This window comes from Lissotriton vulgaris, chromosome 2_1 (genome assembly GCF_964263255.1).
Source record: "Lissotriton vulgaris chromosome 2_1, aLisVul1.2, whole genome shotgun sequence".
Classification (NCBI taxonomy): domain Eukaryota; kingdom Metazoa; phylum Chordata; class Amphibia; order Caudata; family Salamandridae; genus Lissotriton; species Lissotriton vulgaris.
Genome location: NC_141687.1, coordinates 780562497 through 780581103, shown reverse-complemented (window position 1 = coordinate 780581103; position 18607 = coordinate 780562497). Strand labels below are relative to the sequence as shown.

Below are 18607 nucleotides of genomic sequence, written 5' to 3'. Positions count from 1 at the left end.
AGTCCAGGGGACTGTATAGTGGTGACCTTTGAGGACCCGCATACGGCACAATTCATCTGCTCCTGGCCTGGTTCTGAAGGGTCCCCTGTTATACCCAGACCCCTGTCTTTCTTTTATCCACCCCGTGTCCAGCATATCCCGGCGGATGATTGGTCCCTAGTTCAGCACCAACCTTGGAAAAGCCACCCTAAAGCCTATAACCAACTCCAACCACTTTGGAATGGCTTTCCTACCGCAAACAGATATGGTGGCCTGGAGGAGGTGGATTGACTTTCTAGCCAACACATTCAACATAACCCCGAAAAATCTTTTTCCCTTCACACCCGAAGCCCACTAGAGCACGTACCCCCAGATCTCCCAGCGGTCCTAGTGGGATATACAAATGGCTTAGACACTAAGGAAGGGTTGAAGTCTCTTGTTATTTCTGACCCACTTGTCTCGGAAGGCTGCTCAGTTCCATCTCTTACGACTTCCCAACCATTAAGCCTAGGGGGTGCTGCAGAGGCGAATGGGATTGATACAACCAAGGTTCCTTCTCCGCAGCATTCTAAATCCAGTGTAAATGTTTCCAGAGAGGCTGCACTCGAAACTTCTCCGCCTATTTTTCCCTCTTCACAGCACACCTCTGGTACATCGTTAATAAAGATCCTGAGCTGGAATGTGGCTGGGCTTGATCGCAATCTTGATAATCCAGACTGGACTGCCCTTCTAGAACCATATAGCATCTGCCTTTTTCAGGAAACCTGGTGCCAAGAACCAAGGCACAGAGTGGGGTTCACGACCTACTTTGTTCCAGCCGTACAACAACCTGGCTCTAAAGGTCGCCCTTCAGGCGGTCTATTGATTTGGATTAGTATTGCCTTAAGGCTAGGTGTTACCCAAAGGTCTACTAAATCTCCTGACCTACAATGGCTATCACTGCATCACAAAGGAGGGAGGACCCTAGAAGTCTTTAACATCTATCTGAGGGGCTCCAATGGTGGGCCTTCACGTTTATCATCAACAGGCCTAAGCAATGAACTAGCCTCTTGCAATATTGATTCTTATGTCCTGCTGGCGGGTGATTTTAACTGTTGCTTTGAGCCATTGTCTAGGGAAGACATTCTGGATACCTTTGAAGAGGACTCAAGGAGAGGTATCCCTATCCTAACCATCGATCCGATTCCCAAATGGACTCAAAGTGCAATAGATATCAATGCCCTTTGCCTGGAACATAATCTGAGATCAGTCAACGGCCGTTCCAAATCGGACCCCAAGGGAGCCCATACATATAACAGAACTGGGCGAACCTCAAGAATTGATTTTCTCATGCTCAATTTTAATCTGTGGACTTTCCACCAAGATATGGAGGTCATTATATCCAGTGACAGTGATCACAACCCACTCTCTCTTTTGATCACTAGCCCATGGCAGGATGGGACCTTTGCTAGCTCAGACCACAAGTGGAAAACCTCACGTGAAATCGTTCGCTCTAACTGTAGTAGGCGCTTGAAGTGGGCAAGAGTCTCGGCGGACGAAGAGAGGCTATCACAAGCTGGGTCTATTCTGCTAGAGGCTGATTCCAAGCTCGATACATTAAACCCTACGGATAAAAAGACCTTACCTTTGTTTACAAAGACCATAGAGGCTCTGAGTGATCTGTTTATTATCTCCCAGCCGAGCACCAAGGCGGCCCAAAAAGGTGCTTACACGTCCAGAACAAAGTGGTACTCTTCGAAATGCCGGGAAGCGAAGGGGGCTCTCATCTCGGCAGTAAAAAATAATGAGCCTGATAAAGTAAGGGCTGCAAGGAAGACTTACAAAAGAGTTGTGACCGAAGCAAAAGAAGCACATGATCTAAACTTCTGGCGGGACTTGGCCGAAGCAAGCAAAAAGAAAAACGCCAAGGAGTTTTGGGATCTGCTGAGAGCCAGGGAAAAGCCCACTGATCAGCAAATAACCTGCAACATCTCCGGTGCCGTATGGTTGGAACATTTCTCCAAGCTGTATTCCATCCCACTGGGGGTTTGTGATCATATCCTGGCTCCTTTGCCTTGCCCTACAACAGTCCCCATGAGTAGTGATGGTCCTTTTTCTAGACAGGAGGTAGAAAAGGCAATTAAGGGCATTGTTTCCAACAAAGCTGCTGGCCCTGATGGGATCCCGGGCGATTTGCTAAAATCCTACCCAGCGTGGTGGAGCAGACTGATCACTTCCCTCCTAAATGAGGCCCTGCTAGGAGGCTCCTTCCCTGATTCCTGGAGGGGAGCGGAAGTGGTCCATATTTTTAAGAAGGGCTCCAGAGACGATCCGGCGAATTACCGCCCCATCAGCCTGCTGGACTCAACTCAAAAGGTGGCGGGCAAAGTTGTTCTAACCAGGATATTGCAGTGGGCAGAAGAAAATCAGATACTGTCCAACCTCCAAGCAGGTTTCAGAACGGGGACTGGCACTATCGAGCAGACATTTCGCCTCCTTATGCTCTATTGGAAAGTTGTGGTGTTGGGGGGGGCAGTTTGTACTTGGTCTTTATCGATCTACGCACAGCGTTCGATCTGGTCCCACGAGCATTACTGTGGAATGTTCTTAATGAGTTAGGCTTACCACCCTATCTGTTAGCCCTATTGATAAAATTCCACGATAGCAATTTCGCCCAAATTAGATGGGGTTCACAGGGCGAAAAAACATCTCGCATTCCGGTGAACAGGGGCGTCCGCCAGGGTTGTGTGCTTGCCCCCACTCTGTTTTCTCTCTATGTTAACGGAGTGGTGGAGCATCTCTCACAAGATCCATCTGATGCGCCGACCCTGGCGGGGAAGAAAATTCCGACGCTCCTGTTCGCGGACGACACCCTTCTAATTTCTAAGACTCCAGTGGGTATCCAAAAATTGCTATCTAGCTTCAAGTCCTTTTGTGATGACAAAGGCCTGGCCATAAATATAGGAAAGACCAAGTTCCTTGTCCTTAACCCCCCTAAAAAAACAGTTGTTACCCCTGTTCTAGACTCTGTTCATTTAGAGAGAGTCAAGGAATTTGACTACCTGGGTATACGGTTATCCGACTCTATGAGCTGGAGGGCACACCATCAGAAGGTGTTTCTTGCTCACAAGAGGGTAGCTGGAGCCCTGCTCAAACAACAGCGAGCTTCGCCATTGAAACCCATCGGGGCAGTTCTAGATATCTACAGGGCAAGGGTTGTAAGCGCGGCATTATACGGCGCGGAACTGTGGGGCTCACAGAAAATTGATACCTTGGTCTCCCTTGATAATAATTTTCATAAAGATCTCTTGAGGCTGCCCCACAGTACTCCTACAATCCCCATTTTGCTTGATGCGGGTTCCCGCCCAATATGTGACCAAGCAAAACTACGCCCTCTATTACTATGGTCTAGAATCTGGAATGTCCCTGAACTCCACAGTTACGCAGAGGCTCTGGAAGATCTTTTGTCCCTTACAGGATGCCACAAGATTACCTGGCTTAGGGATGTTAAGTCCCTTCTCTACAAACTGGGGCTAGGAGATGCATGGGATAGTAAAACATCGCCCTCAAAACAAGTAATAAAAAAAGCCTTCTGGTCGTGGGTGGACAATGAAAGAATGTGCAATTCTAATCACTGTAAATCTGTCGCCCAGTTCTTGTTAATTAAAGAACTCCCTTTTAGGGAACCCTATCTGGACTCTATCCACAACTCTGGAGACAGAGCATTGTACATAAAATTCAGGTTAGGTGTACTCCCTCTTGGTCAATTTACCTCAACCTGGAAACCGCCTCTACAAACTGTGCCATACTGTCCCTTTTGCGAAATGAGGGTTGAATCTGTTGCACATTTGTTGTTCGAATGCAACACCTATGTTGCACCTAGGAAGTTGTGGTTGAGACCATTATGTAGGAGTCTGGGAACAAGATCGCATTTAGAAGCCCTGCGCATATTGTGCACTGACGCAAGACCCTTTTTTGCCTGCTGTCTGGCAAAATTCTTAGGCTGGGCCTGGCGCTTAAGAACTGCAAAAAAACTGTTGATACAGTAGTATGCTTTCCCCCTCCTCTTTCCTCCCGTTTAAAAAATCCAAACTGACTATTTGGATTGTTTTTATACTGTATATTGCGAATATGTTGTTACTGTATTGTATGTGCTAAATTATGCTTTTTATTATTGTGAAATGCAGCTTTTATGATATGTTTTTATATCGAAATAAAGCTTATCTACTACTACTTCTCTATTTGTCCCGGTGGGACTTAGATTCCCTTTTCGGACGTCTCATCTTCCGTTCGTCGCCATTGCCCCAGTCTTATCCTGTTTTCGTTCCCCACAGGTATGTCTTTTCAGTCATCCCTCCTGGATATGTACGGTCTCTCCTTGTATTTCTCCTCTATTCCCTACATTCTCTCCTCTCTTTCCTACCCCTCATTTCCTGTCTAGTACCATACTCCTTTCTCATTTTTCTATTAATGCATATTTAGTTATCCATAATGCGTTATTGTTTTCACATTTAGAGTTATTTCCTGGAATGTCAAATGTTTTAACAATCCCATTAAGAGTCAGAGAATTCTTTCACACCTTGCCACTTATAACCCTGATTTAGTTCTTTTGCAGGACACCCACCTCACTGAATCTGAGACGTTAAAATTAAAAAGAGGCTGGGTGGGTACAGTGCTCTTTTCTCCTTCGACTAATAAAAAAAATTGTGTCATCACTTTAGTTCATAAGAAGTTGAAATGTAAGGTTTTATCTCAAGAAATTGATGATGAAGGTAGATGGTTACTAGTTAAATTGTTAATTATCAATGTTCCTTTAACTGTTTTTAATGTTTATGGTCCTACACATCCTGATTGTTCCGTTTGGCCTATTTTCACATAAAAATGTGTTCAATTTCAAGGTGATTTTTTCATATTAGGAGGCAACGGCAAACCAAGTTATCGACCCATTTCTTGATCGTAAATCTCAAGTTTGTTTTCTTTTCACCAAGACCCACAAACACTTTCTCGACACTATCTCTCAAGCACACCTCATTGACTCTTGGAAACTCTCCAACCCCGATTCTTTGGATTTTTCTTTTTTCCTCTCCTCCATATGCTTCTCTCTCCCGCTTGGACTATATCTTTCTCTCTCACTCTCTATCACAAAATCTCCTTTCCTCCTCTATAGAACCCATTGTTATTTCTGACCATGCCCCAATAGTTACTGATTTAGATTTGCTCCCTTCTCATCCCAAATCATCTTGTTGGCGATTTAATAGCTCTCTTCTCTCAGATCCTGTCTTTTCCTCTTCCTTTCGCTCATTTGCCTCCAAATTCTTTGATCTTAATTGCACACCCAACTCATCCCCACATATCATATGGGACTCTTTTAAAGCAACTGCAAGAGGCTTTATCATGGATCTTGTCTCAAAAAAGAAGAAACACTTTCTTCAACAGCGAAAGACCACTTTGGCACATATCAAACTTCTAGAACACATTATTACACTTCCCCGAAACATACTGTTCTTCCAGAAGTTATACAAGCTAAACTCTCTTTCAATAAAACCACTACTGACAATGCATCCTCTGTACTCTTACGTAGTAGTGCTTGTTACTATGGTTGTATTAACAAAGCAGGGAAGCTTTTTGCAAATTATCTCAAAACACGTAAGGAGCGCACCCTCATAGATGCTATGTTTTCTTCTAATGATTCTCTTTTACATAAAGACCAAGAAATACTTAATGAGTTCAAACTCTTCTATCAGGATCTTTATACCCCTGAATCACCTCCTTCTTCTTCTAGTATTCAGGAATATCTTGCAAAAATCCCCCCCCCCCTCATCCCACCTTAATTTTCATGCTCTTGAATCTGATTTGTCCCCTGCAGAATTATCCAAAGCCCTGAATTCTCTTACTAAAGGGAAGACCCCGGCCCAGATGGCTTTCCTGTTGAATTTTATATACACTTCTCAGACCTTTTACTGCCAAAACTTTTTGTTCTCTTCCAATCCTTTTTTTCAGTTGGCAAGACGGACGGTACCCTTCAAGAAGCAACAATTTGACTAATTCCTAAGGAGGGTTGCGATCCTAAAAACTGTAAGAATTATCGTCCAATATATTTGGTAAATGTTGATTATAAGTTGTTTGCTAAACTCCTTGCTCACCGCTTAGATCCTCTTTTGCCCCACCTTATTGGGAAGGAGCAGTGTGGATTTGTAAAGGGTAGGCAGACTTCTGATAACTCTCGGCTTTTTCTTAGTGTCCTAAACAAACTTCCCTCTATCGCTACTTCTCTAGCGGCTATATCTGTTCACGCTGAAAAAGCTTTCGATAGGGTGGATTGGTTCTTCTTACTTGCCTCATTACAATGGCATGGATTTGGTCCCAAATTAATTTCACTTATCTCTCTTTTATATTCTGCCCCTCGGGCCTCAGTTTTAGTTAATGGTTATATTTCATCCTATTTCCCTCTTGAACGTGGAGTCCGTCAAGGATGCCCATTATCCCCTCTTCTTTTCATCCTAGCCCTGGAGCCATTTTTGTCTTCTATACGTAATAATAATTCTATTTCTGGTTTTTCTTTTGGAGACCAGCAACTTAAACTTTCTGCATATGCGGATGATATTCTTTTGTTTATTTCTGACCCGGACACCTCCATCTCTCCTTTGCTTCATGAATTTGACTCCTTTTCTAAGGTCTCTGGTTACAAGATCAATTCAGACAAAACAGAAAATCTTGCCCTTACTAAATTCTGTCTTCCTCATTCTTTTTGGTCCACTGGTTTCACTTGGAATGATTCCAAAATTAAATATTTAGGTATTTGGTTCTCCAATTCTATTTCCTCTTCGATTAAATTAAATATAACTGCTGTTCTGTCTCGTATCGATAAATTACTTTCTTCCTGGAATCCCCTTTTTCTATCTTGGTGGGGTCGTTTAGACTCAATCAGAATGATGATTGCACCTATTTTAATTTACATTCTCTCTATGCTTCCTGTCCATATTCCCGCCATTTATATGAAACGTATTGATTCTTGTCTTTCTAAATTTCTCTGGAAGAATATAAAAACTAGATTTTCCCTTTCTTCGCGTCGTAAGTCCAAAACTGATGGTGGCGTTAATTTTCCAGATTTTCGCCTTTACCATAAATCCTTCTCTCTTCGTCAAGCTTCAAAATGGCTTGTATATGAACACTCTCCTTTTACTCCTCTTTGGTTGTCCATTGAACAAACCTTATTACTGCCATTCACTCTCCAGGAAGTATTGGCCTTTTCCGCTAACATTTATTATACATCCTCCCCCCTCTTCAGACACACCTGTTCCCTTTTGAACCTGATAGTCTTACCTAATCCCCTTTCTTGTGATGATTTCTTGCACTCTCCTATTTGGCACAATTCTCTTATTCTTCTTAATAACAGTCCCATCTTCTAGAAGGCGTGGATAGCAAAGAACATCATTTAGGTTAAACACCTTTTTAGTGGCCTTTCGCCATGCTCTTTTCCAGAGTTTCAAACCTTATTTCACTGTCCTCGCTCTTTCCTGCTGAAGTTTACCACTCTTATGGCAATTATTTCAGATGTGTATTATTCTCTCCCCCCCACCTTCTCCTCCTGCCCAGAATTCGCTTCTTAAACTTCTCCTCTCCTTACCCAAAGCCTTTCTTATATATAAATATTATATAGCCCCCGATCCATATTGTGCAAAATCTAAATTGGAACTCTCTTGGGAGCCTGATCTGGGAAGTGAATGGACTATCTCCTTTTGGGACAAACTATGGTCTAGATCCTTAACAATTTCTCGCTCTGACTCACTTACTCAATCGATGTTTTTTTCTCTATCATAGACTATATTTCCCCATCGCCTCTATTGCCTGCTTTTCTTCTGACTCAAATTCTAACTGTTGGACCTGCGGTTCTTCTGATGCTAACCTTATGCATCTTATTTTCCTCTGTCCCTTAGTCTCCAACTTCTGGAGGTCTGTCTGGTCTTCTATTGCTCGTATCTTTCACCTACCTTTCTCTTATTCAATACCCCTTTTGTTTACTGGAAGCCTCTGACTCTTTATCTATATCCTCTTGCAATCATTGCCTTTTTGACCTCATGCTTTTTCTTGCCTTTCAGCACATCAGTCTCAATTGGAAATCTCTCCAAAACCTTTCTATACAGCATTGGTGGAGTAGTCTTTGCCACTTTCAGAGACTTGACGTTGCCTTCGCCTCCTCCTGTAAACCAATACTTAATAGAGAACTTATCTGGTTGCCTCTAACAACTTATTTAGATTAGATTGTATTTGAGCGCAATTCCTCCCTGAATTCCGAAAATTTTAAACCTCCCTGAATTTCCTTTCTCTGTTCTCTTTTCATATCATTCTGTATATGCTGTTATTCATTGTTACATGATTGGTAGCCTGCTCACATTTCATTGTTTTTGCAATGTATTATGCATTCTTTTTTTCATACCAATGTGTTTCTAATTTTTCCCTCCCCTTTCTCCCTTCCCGTCTCCTTTTCCTATTCCTTAATACATAAAACCTTAAAATAGCTTTTATTTCCTTTATTATACTAGCCATATTTCTTGTTATTGCTGTACTTCAATAATTTAACTTGTTGCTGGTATTTCTTCTTGTATACTTTTCTGTTTATTCAATAAAGCTCTTTAAACACAAAAAGGTATGCATCTAGAAGCTTCTTCCTCTTGAAAAGCACAACTGTGTAGAAATACTGAACCTCAGACACCAACTCCTCAGTACACTTCTGGGCCTGTGGATACTCTTCCAGGAAGGACTGTTGTGCTGCTAGAAGGACTACCACACTGCTGGATTGCTGCCCTGCTGCGCTGACCTGCCCCCCCTTGCTGGGTAAGGAGGACTGGGCCTACATCTTTTGTTGCTAGTTGACTGGTATCCTGATTTAAAGCCTCAGGGACATAACAGGCTTTCAACAACCTTTGCACCTGGCTCTGCTATATGTTAGTCAATCAATCAATCATGCGTCTTTTATGGAGCATGAGAAATCACTCTGGGGCGTCTTCAGGTGCTAGATTATGGCATCCTTGGTGGAAAAACTATGTCTTGAGTTTTTTTCTGCACTCTGGGAGAGACGGGCAGGTGCACCGGTGGAGATCGTTGCAGGGCATAGCGGCAATGTAGGAGAAGGAACGACCACCACAGCGGCTTCAGCGGATGCGCGGTGCGTGGGTCAGGATAAGGGAGTGAGAGCAGAGCTCTCTGGTGGGACGATGGAACGTCAGGTGGATGTTGATGCATGCAGGACCGATGTTGTGGAGGGCCTTGAAGGTGAGGGTAAGGAGCTTGAAAAGGCATTGTTTGTGTACGGGGGACCAGTGTAGGGTTCTTAGGAGGGGGGAGGTGCTGGTTCTCCTGGGTAGGTTAGTACGAGTCTTGCAGTGGACTTCTGGATTGTCTGAAGGAGGCTAAGTATATGTTTGGTGGTTCTAGGATAGAGTGCATAGCCGTAGTTGAGGTGTCTGGGAATGAGGGCCTGGGTCACGGTCTACCCTGCTCAAGTGGTACCACCCCAGACCTGGACCCTTGGAAGTAGGCTTATGGAACTCTGCTAGCCTCCCTAGATGCAGCAGAACTAACGTATCTCCTCTGCTGCACGGTGCAACCCCAAGCAGAACCGAAGCATCTCCACTGCTGTGTGGCTTGGACTCTTCGCGAACACTCGCATTGCCTTTGCAGCATGCCTTTGACTCCATCGCTGCATGATGCATCCCTGGCGCAGGCTCTCACATTCTTCATCGACGGAAGCCTTGACGATGACAACAGACTCCACATCACAGCCTCTCAACTCCTCGAAACCGATGCATCGCCCCGAATGCGCATGGCATCATTGATGCTGGGCTTTGCACTGCAAACCTTATTGACAGAATCCTCGAGGATGTTGCAGGCCCTTGCATCCCAGCCGTTTTGCATCTCGGAACCAACGCATTGCTTCGGCTGTGGAATGCATCTTCGACCCAGATCCTAGCAAAGCTCCGCAAACCAGGATATCATGTACTCTCTTCCGTGGGCCTAACTGGGTACCTGAATCCAGCCCGCCCCCCATCGTGATCGACCTGAATTTGTGACTTTGCCTGATCCTGTGCGACTAGATACCCGCAGTCGATGGTTTGTGATTTTTGGCGCTATTGTCACTAAAATGTTTAAAATAAGATATTAATTGGATGTTTGTTGTTTTGGTCTTGTTTTATTTATTACATTAATTTTTTATTTTTCTAACTTGATGAGGGATCCTTTCTGTGTTGTGGTTTTCACCTTTATTACTGTTAGAAGTGTTGCACAAATACTTTACACATTGCCTCCAACTTAAGCCTGACTGCCCCGTGCCATGCTACTATATGGTTGAGCACAGGTTAATTTAGGGTTGGCTTGTGCCTCACCCTGACAAGAATTTTGATTGCTGCCTTACCAAGGCTCACACCCCAGTCAACTAACAACCCAATTTCTCACAACCTGGTGACCAACTCAGCATACAGGTTCAGGGTCATAGTCAGTCGCGGCTGCTGCCTGGAAGCAGCAGTGGGGCAGGTGTGGTGGAAGGGGCAGATGGGTGGGATCACTTTAAAAAAAATCACTTACCTCCTGGCCGGCCGACTGGCTGGCCGCCGCCGGTCCCTAGGACCACTGGGACGCAGTCGGTGTAGGTGGGATGTTGGCCTGTTCTTTTAGGATGGTGTTCAGTGGCATCCTTGTTTTGAATGTAGCACAGCGCTTCTTACACGTTTCCCTCCCCACCGAGGTGCAGTGACCCCTAAAGGATATCCAGTGCTGTGTGCACCTGTTGCCCTTTCCATGTTCTGGCCTGCGACAGGTCAAGTCCTGTAAAGACCCAATATTTCAGCGGCTTCTCAGCATTGTATTTGTCAAGATCATTGCTTGGTGGGCGCTTCCAGGCGCATGGTAGGAGATGAGTCTCTTAGTGTTCCCACCCACCCAGGTGCTGATGCCTGCACTGTATACTATAACACTCACAGTCCACATATCATATTTTGGGGGCATATGATAGGTCATGAGACAGTTCTTTAAACCAGGATTGATCGCTGTGACCTTGGCCTGCAAATCTTCAGAATAAACGTCCCTGGTACCAGGTGCTGCATGCGTCATTAATACGGAATCTAAGAGCTTACCGTTCTCTGTACCAGGAGCTTCAAAACACATTGAAACATTTTTCATCCAGGGACATGACTGTGGGCCCAAATTACCGCATTCATCCAGGTGGAAAGTGGTGGCCTCCATGTGGCAAGGGGGCGACGGGGGCCCAGGAGCCATGGGTGTGGCAGCAGTCCACCGAGAGAGTTGTAACCCAGGGCTCTCCTGCGTTCTTTTCTTGTGAGCAACAGAAAGCACCAGGGCTCCCACACTCCCCGCAGCCAATCATAATGCTGCAATACAGCGTTGTGATTTGTCTGAGTACCGTGACACGGAGCTCAGCCAGGGGCTGTAGGGGTGGGCATGTTCTACCTGCAGGCTGTAATGCAGCCTGTATGGAAAACAGGGAAAGTGCGCAAGACTGTTTTCGGTGCCCCGAGAAGGCTGACCAAACTGTCATTGCGCACTTAGGAGGGTTGTACCCAGTACTTCTCCCCTGCTCATCAGCCCCACCACCCCCTCACGCAAGCTGCCGCAGTAGGAGGACATAATAAAATGATAATATCACTAGTTATCTTTTTTTTTTTTTTTTTTTTTTTTTTTTAAAACCTTTATTTTGTTAAATGCACAATACACAGCGTCTGCCTACAACCCCTCGGGGCCGGCCGCTATGACATATTAGAAAAGGATAAAAGAAAAGACCAATAGGGCAGAACGCCGTTAAAGCAATCTCTGAGTGAGAAGTATCGCGTAGAACATAGAACAATAATGTCAGGATAGGAAAAGGTTTAATTTTATGATTTTGTCGAGTACATGTAGTAAACTACGAAAAGAGTCGAAGCTGATCACTGACCAGGATAGACATCACCGTTCACGGAGCACCCAGAAGGAGGCGTTATAGAGGAAGGCATTTGTAAGGAAACAGGTGGCCACCATCCAGGAACTAAGAGCAAACGCTATACCACAGAATGATAGAACACAATAAACTCCCTACTAACACTGAACCCCGACCCCAAAGAAACATAGAAGAGAAAGAAACCGAAGAAGAGGAGAGAAAGAAAGAGAAAGAGGGCCATAGAGACAAAGAAAAGACATAGAACACATCCCATCCCCCCACCCTGCATACCAGCGGAAGGCCACGGCCCACCCCCCCCCCAATAGGCATGCCTGTCGCCCCAAAAGAACCCCAAGTGGGAAAGAGAGTCTGGAGAGTGGGAAAGAACATCCCAGTCTCCGACTCCCAGAAAAGGCAGGAGGAGGAAAGTATAACATACTCCCGGTCACCACCAGCCCCGTAAGCATCCCCACTAGTTATCATTTTAATATTTCCTTTATTTTTCTGCTTTGAGGCAGTGGGTCGACACTCCTCCACCTTAGCAGAGGAGCTGCCACTGATCATAGTTAAAATATGCATAAATATCATCAGCAGCATTTAGAATATAGCACTTTGGTCAGATAAGTATAAAAAATTAGCAACAGAAGATTCAATATTACCCCTGTTAGATACTGGTAAACTTTATTATACTTAGTCCTTAACCTCCTCGTCTCAGTCACTACGTGGGAGGTGGATGACAAGACTAAAAACAGGAAGTAGCAGTGGATGTTGCAGTGACCCATGCAACCAGTGTCATAGTCCACACATAATCCTTCTTGAACTACCAAGCCATACTGAAGCCATCAGTTTGAAGGAGGGTGGGCTGTAATTAGTCAATCAATCAATCAAACATTTATAGAAAGCAGCAAATCATCTGTGAGTGTCTTGAGGTACTGGATATGATGGTTACCTAGTGAGGGTTCGATTATTCGAACATCCAGGTCTTTAGCTCTCTTATGAATTGCTACTGCGATGGAGCAGTCCTAAGGTGGTGGGGGAGGTTGTTCCAGGCCGTGGCTTCCAGGTGTGAGAAGGAGTGTCCTTCGCTGTTGGCTCGGCAGATACATGGGGTGTCTGCGAGGGAAAGGGATTCTGATCGGAGGTGTTGAGTCGGTTGCTGGAAGGTCAGGCGTTTGTTGATGTATGCTGGTCCTTCGTTGTGCAGGGCCTTGTAGGCATGGGTCAACAACTTGAACTGGTATCTCTTCTGAATTGGGAGGTTCCTGAGATGGGGTGTGATGTGGGTCCTTTTGGGAAGGTGGAGTATGAATCGTGCTGGTGCGTTCTGCAAAGTCTTTTTAGGAGGCATGCCATGATTCCTATGTAGAGTGTGTTTGCGTAGTCCAGTCTGCTGGTGATGAGGGCTTGAGTGATGGTCCTTCTGGTGCTGGTCGGGATTTTCCAGAGCATGCGGAGGGTGTGGAAGCAGGCAGATGATACTGCGTTGACTTGTTTCTCCATGGATAGCTTGATATCCAGGATGATGCTGAAGTTGCACGCATGGTCTGTTAGGGCAGGGGGTGCCGAGTACGGCTGGCCATCATGTGGCATTCCAAGGTGATTAGTTGTTCCCGAAGATGAGGACTTCCGTCTTCTCAGTGTTGAGCTTGAGACAGTTGTCCTTCATTCAGTCTGCAACGTCCATCATGCAGCTGTGGAAGTTGGCTTTTGTGGTGTAGGGGTCCTCAGGCAGTTAAAGGATGAGCTGTGTCTCATCGGCATAGGAGATGATGCTGAATCCATGTGATCTGATGGTGTTGGCCAGGGTCGTCATGTAGGTGTGGAAGAGGGTCAAGCTGAGGGATGATCCTTGGGAGACTCCGCAGATGATCCTCTTGGGCTCTGAGGTGAACGATGGGAGGTGTATCCTTTGGGTTCTGCCGATGAGGTACAAGGTTATCCATCTGAGGGTATTTCGTTGGATCCTGATGTGATGGAGTCTGTTAATCAGGATGTGGTGAGAGACGGTGTCAAATGCGGCAGACAGGACCATTAGGATGAGGGCTGCTGTTTCCCTGCTGTCCAGGAGGGTTCTGATGTAATCAGTGGCTGTGATCAGGGCTGTCTCTGTGGTTAGCTCTGAATCCTGATTGGGAGGGTTCCAGGAGGTTGTGATTTTCTAGGTGTTGGGTAAGGTGCTGGTTTATCGCTTTCTTGAGGACTTTAGCTGGAAAGGGGAGCAAGGAGATGGGCCAGTAGTTCTTTAGTTCATCTGGGTTGGCTGAGGGTTTCTTCAGAAGGGGCCTCACTTCAGCATGTTTCTAGTCCTCTGGGTAGCAGGCCGAGGTGTTCAGGACCTTCCTGAGCTCATAATGGCTTTTCATGGAGATTAACATTAAGGATAATGAAGATTATCGGTAAGTAACCATTGCATTATCTCTAAGCCCTACATTCACATCCAATTCATTGTATATGAGGAATACCAAAGCTTTGCTGGCGGGAGAGATTATATAAACAACATCACTTTTATGCTTGTATCAATTGTTTACTAGTGAAAAACAAGCATTGAATTGATGATCCAAAACGAATATAGTACGTTACAACGCATGCTATTCCATTGCATACTTTTACAACGACCGTGTTGTTAGTACGCAATACTTTTACATCGCAAGTCATTACATCAACTTGCTGTAGGGGACGTGCTGGACTTGGGAATAGTATTATTTCTATTTCTACTTCAGTTTGCGCAACAGCAGGGAAGGGATTGGATTTCATATCCAATACCTTAGCGCCACCTACAGAAAGTCATTATTATGACTTGCTATGTAAAGGTATTGCATAGTAACAACACAGTTGTTTTAATGATCGCGTTGTAATAGCATTGCGTTGCTTTAACAGCATTATAAACGCTATTTTCCATTGTGGGGGTGGGGGGTGAGTTTACATAGTAAGATCCTAAGTCTCCAGTTCATCTAGCTGAAGCAATTTCTCTGTAAAAGACAACTTTTATCCCTATTAGCCACTTCAACACCACTGATGAAATTGTTATAAATGCAAACTCCTTTACAGCTTTAACAACCAAAGGTAAATCACCAGGGAAGAAAGAAAAGACAGAGAGCTGGTCTAAAAATAAAAAAACTTCTAAGAATTCTAAACCCTAAATTTTATTATCAGGAGCATATATCAAGGTTGCAGAAAAGCTTGTAGAGCTGCTCATTTAGCTCTACAAACCTTTGTTTAACCTATTATACAAGCATTGAAGGAGCAAAGTAATATCACACTCTACGGAATAAATCTTCCTCTCAGAGTACCATCCCTAAAAATTCTTCTAGTGTCTAGAATAAGCCTTCAGAGTAGGACACCTGGACTGCTGAACTGCTACTTCTAGATGATCAGGTAGCCCTCTGTTGAGATGGCAGCCCACTCAATTTCCAAACCAAAAGTGCCAGGAGTTGAAGAGGAAGATACCCCTAATCGAGAAGAGGAAAGGGAAATAGAGGAATCTTCCAGGGAAGAGAAGGAGTCTGTCAGACCCCGCTGAGGAACCCACAGGGCATTCAGGGGTTCTTAGACCACAATAATGAGTGTTGAGGCCTTTTATCACTGCTGTACCAGGGCAAGCCTACTAAGGCTCTGTAAACTGGGCCAAGTACAATACTTCCCTCTTGTAGTGACACGACAGATGGCGCGACCCGACAGGACGGCATTAGGACCCTGTGGGTCATGAGGGCAGTGACCAGGTCACTGGACACCACATCCGGTTAGGGACAGGAAGGACACACAGATGACCAGGACAGGAAGCAGGACAGACATGCCTGTAATGAGCTGCACAACAGAATAATAAAGGAAGCATTGCATCCTAACCTGTTTCTCATGATTGCTGAATCGCATGGTAACCAGTGTATACACTACAACTGGCGACGAAGGGAAATGAACCGATGCGTAAATCGATGCGTATCGATCGACGGCGCCATCAGGAATAACCAGGTGCCCACCCTGGATGTGCAGAAAAAAGAAGAAACAAGCGAAATCGGAGCCCACCCGACCGCTTCTGAAGGCATTGCCAGCAAACTGCGGTAAGCGTGAAGGGAAGCGTGCTCTCGAAATAGAGGCGCAAGCTTTCGCGAGAAGCTCGGTGGCCATTTTAAGGTCAGGCGGCTGGGCCAATCAGAAGCGAGATCTGGGAAGCGCCCATTTTTAAGTCAGGCGAGCGAGATTTCGATCGGGAAATCTCGCGAGAAGAGCGGCGGCCATTTTGAGAAAAGGACATAACAAAGAAATACCATAGGAAACAACAAGGCGGCCATATTAAGGCCAGGCAAGAAAGCAAAGAAGTAAAAATACAAGGAAAAGGACCAGAGTAAAGGGGAAAAGGACTAAGAAAGCCCAGAAGAGGCTAAATAAAGTCAAACAGAGGAAGAATAAGAAGAAATAAAAGGGACAAAGGATTCAAAAAGGGAAGGAATAAATAAAAGAATAAATAAAGGAAAGAAACATGGCTGAGACCAAACAAAGCGCACAATATCGCAGGCCACTACCATTTAGCGAATCGGAGCCACAAGTGGGAATAAGATGGGAGAAGTGGATAACTAAATTTGAAAGATACATGGACGCCACTGACGTGGTAGACGCCAAAAAAACTAAACCTAGTAGGAGATGAGGTACATGACCTGTTAGTAACTCTACCAGCAAGTGAGATAAAGACGTACACAGGACTGATCAAGAGTCTAACAAGCAAATTTGACCCTCAGAGAAATATTGATTTTGAAAGATACAGTTTTAACATCGCATTTCTACTACCCGACGAGTCACTAGATGATTTCGCAACAAGGCTAAGAAAACTAGTGATCCACTGTGAATTCGAGAAATACGACAATGAGCAGGCCATCCGCCTAAGAATAATAGAAGGATGTCGAGACACTGACTTCCGCACGAGAATATTGAAGGAGCCAACCACCCTAGAAAGGATTTTGGAACTGGCAAGAGCAGAAGCAAGAGCGATGGCTCATTTGAGACCAATGGACAGACGGGTTGAACAAGCCCACAGAATGACGGAAAATAATAGATCGGGTCTCTGGAAAAAAGGGTCAGGTGAACAACCAGCAAAGAAACAACAAGGCTCACAGTGCTACAGATGTGGTTTGGAGTTTCCACACCGAGGTGTGTGCCCAGCTTTTGGTCAGACATGCCGAAAGTGCAATAGAAGTAATCATTTTGCCACCATGTGCCAAGGCATGCAATTAAAAAATGAAAGAGGTAGACCAGGGAGACCACGAATGACGACAAACCGGCATGTGCGACACATGGAAATGACAACAAGGAGCTCCTTGCTAGAGTCAGGAGGAGAAGAAGAAAAAGTAGAAAGCCTATACCTCATGTCCACAGATGAAGGACACAGTGAAGAAAGCATCAGACTGGTAGACAAGCAGTCAATACAGACAACAGAATCGGTGACCATCGACGTAGGGCCTCACCAAGCAAAATTTGTACTAGACTGTGGCGCCACGTGCAACATCATGTGCGCCACAGAATATGAGAAAATGAAGAGAAAACCGCACCTACAACCGTCAAGAGTACAAGTATTCACCTGGGGTGCAAAGAGACCCGTAACGAATTTGGGAAAGTTCACGGATACCTTGACATATAAAGACAAAACAGTCACAGAGGAGGTTCATGTACTAAGAGGAGACATTCCAGCACCATGCTTATTAAGCAACGTCACGGTGCAAGTAATGGGTCTGCTAAAAATGACGTATCACATGTCTGCCAAAGGAAGCATCCTAGGAGAGTATCCGAAGCTAACACAGGGGCTTGGAAAACTAAAAGGGCGACAGATCACGTTGCACATCAACGAAGCAGTCCGGCCTGTCGCTCAGCATCACAGACGCGTACCGATACATCTACAGCCGCAAGTGGAAGAAGAGATAAAGTCACTGCTGGATCAGGGCATCATCGAGCCAGCTGAAGGACCAACACCATGGGTATCTCCCATAGTAGCAGTACCAAAGATGGACAATGCACAGATCAGAATATGTGTGGATATGAGAATCTCAAACACCACCATCGAAAGAGAAAGACATCCAGGTCCGCACCTGGATGACATGATCAGCTGTCTGACAAGAGCGCGACGATTTTCAAAACTGGACTTATGCAAGGGATACCATCAATTAGAAATAGACCAACAATTGAGGCACATAACGACGTTCTCGACACATCTAGGTCTGTTTCGCTACAAGAGGTTGAGCTTTGGGATCTCATCAGCTGCTGAGATTTTCCAAGAAACAATCAGACAGATAATAAGACCAATCAAGAACAGTCTCAACTATAGTGACAACATCCTAGTGTTCGGCAAGTCAGATGAGGAACATGACAGAGCACTGAAAGAAGTATGTTCACAACTAGAAGAAGTTGGTTTAACAGTAAATGAAAAGAAATGTGAACTAGGAAGAGAAGAACTGGTGTTTTTCGGGCACATCTTCTCGGAAAAAGGAATGAGGCCGGATCGCAGCAAGGTAGACACCCTAGTGAAGGCAAAACAACCAAAAGACACAGCTGAAGTACGGTCATTCCTCGGTCTTGCCAGCTATTGTGCCCATTATATGAAGGACTTTGCGACAGTGAGCACACCACTGCGAGAGCTAACAAAGCAGGGACAAACGTTTGAATGGACAACAGAATGCAGCAAAGCGTTCGAAGAGATAAGGGCGTCAGTGACGACAGTAGACCACCTGGTTTACTTCGATC

At 45.0% G+C, this 18607-nt stretch overlaps 1 protein-coding gene across 1 annotated transcript in view; it reads right to left on the bottom strand.

Moving 5' to 3' along the window:
- Nucleotides 1-18607, bottom strand: part of PDK1 (pyruvate dehydrogenase kinase 1) — a 598915-nt gene that overhangs the window by 288651 nt on the left and 291657 nt on the right. The window lies entirely within an intron of this gene.